Here is a 2,017-nt window from a genome sequence, read left to right as displayed (position 1 = left end):
GGACTTGGCCGAGGGCCGTGGCCGCAGTATCGCCCCCGCCGAGGGCACCCTTGCCGGCTGGTCCGCGGCTCCTGCTCCCGCCGCCGCCCTCCAGGTACGCTGTCCGGGCGCGCGGGCCTGGCTCCGTGGCCCGGGCTGCGGGGTGTGTGTATGTGTGGACAGGTTTGTCAAATATTTCCGTTTTGTTTTACGAGTGGAAAAATGCCTCGCCAAAGTTGTTTTTGGTTGTTTCTGCTCGTAATCTGCTTGAAGAAGAGCATAATCTTTTGTACTATTTCGCGTCACTTTACCCCTGGCCACAACGGGCACGCGCGGTGGAGGGGTTGATTGCCGACCTAGTACTGTAGTTCGGGGTCGGCAGAGTCGATATTAATCATTGTGCAGGTGAGTATCTTACGGACGAGGGGGGGCCGTGACACCTTTAGACAACGTGGAAAACCCAGAAAATGACCCGGTGTGACAAAGGAAATGAGAATTTTGTTTTGGACGAGTTTAGGCTGAAGCAACTGGGATGACAGTCATGGGACTATGTTTATTAATTAAACTGCTTATTAGACAGTTGGAGATGTTTGTAACTCAGGAGGCTGCTCTGAAAGACGGAGGGGGAATTTTTTGCGAAGTCACTTAGACTTTGTTCTGGTTGATCTCAGTCATGGATTATGCAGAAGAGGTTAACAGATCGTGGAGGTGTGAGGAGGGAGGCATTGCACACGTACGGTGTTAGAATTGCATTTGGGGAAAAGAACCTATTTTCAAAATAAAAACTACAGGGCGAGCAAAAGATTTTTGTGCTTATTACAAGATTGAGAGTCACTAATACAGAATATAGGTAAAGCTATGGGAGAAACTGAAATTGCCTTGGACAGCATGTGAAATGAAGAGGTAATGAGCAGAAGATGATGAAATGAGAGTGAAAGACATGGAGAAAAGGCCACAGAGATGAGAAGAGAACTGGGGAGAAAACTCATGGTCAGAAGGCACAGAATTATAGAACCTGCTTTGGCTGGGCATGGTGGCTCATGCCTGTAATCCTAGCACTTGGGAGGCTGAGGCAGGAGGATCCTTGCGGGTTTGAGGCCAATGTGGGCCACAGAGTGAGCTCAAGGCCAGCCTGAACTGTACAGTGAGACCTTGTCTCAAAAAGACCAAAAAAAGGAAAAAAAAATTACGTAATAATCGTATCACAGGAAGGAAGAAATCCTTATCATTACACCAACTTAAGCTATTAACATTTAAACCATATTTTGTTACTACTACTTAGTATAAAAGCAGAGTGCCCTACTTTTTATTGGAAATTAGCAGCTGAATCAGCAGGATGTAGTAAGGCACAGAAATATATAACCTTTCCTCAAAGCCTTTAAAATGTAAACTCCATGGAGGTATTTACTCTATTTCTCGAGGATCTGGTATTCTGCCGAACGCTCAAAATTGGTGCTTAAAATGTTAAACACTCAGCAACACAAGCAAACGTATTGAGAACGACTTAGTTCTCAAGGGCTGGCGACTGCTCTAGTCCAATTAAGAACTTAAAGGTCCGCTAAGGACTATGTCACCCTTGCATTATTTTCACCGAAAACACCTGGGATACAATCCACTGCTTTAAACTTTTAGAACACAACCCGCCTTTCAGCTGGTGGCTACCTGGGCACGCGGAAGACGTGCGAGGCCGAAATGTTTTACCGAATGCAAAGATTAACAGTGGAGCTGCGCGTCTGTTTTCCTGTTTGCGCGCCAGGTGGGAACCAACTACGGGTGCGTCCCAAATACCTGCCCCCACTGCGGGACGGAAAGCAAACACACTCCGCGACCACAGCCCCGTCCCCACGGTGGGCGCCCGGAGCGCGAGCGCCGGCGGAGGAGGGGCTCACCCTGGAACGGCCCTCTGCTGTGGATCCTCATGGCGCCGCGGTTCATGGCAGCCACCCGGCACTACATGCTGGGTCCGGGCGGGCGCCGCGCCTCACGGCGGCGGGGTCCAGCCTTCTCCGGCCCGGGGATGGGACGGCCTCCACGCGGG

General features: G+C 50.2%; 1 protein-coding gene across 1 annotated transcript in view; it reads left to right on the top strand.

The window, feature by feature from the left end:
• Positions 1–2,017, top strand: part of Slc25a40 (solute carrier family 25, member 40) — a gene marked incomplete at its 5' end in the record, with an annotated part of 53,391 nt that continues 51,374 nt past the window's right edge. The window contains 1 exon segment of the mRNA XM_013516045.1: positions 1–94.

The sequence above is a fragment of the Chinchilla lanigera genome, unplaced genomic scaffold, assembly GCF_000276665.1.
Source record: "Chinchilla lanigera isolate Chin_1 unplaced genomic scaffold, ChiLan1.0 scaffold00031, whole genome shotgun sequence".
NCBI lineage: Eukaryota > Metazoa > Chordata > Mammalia > Rodentia > Chinchillidae > Chinchilla > Chinchilla lanigera.
The sequence above is the reverse complement of the archived record's forward strand: the minus strand, read 5'-3'. Positions and strand labels throughout refer to the sequence as shown.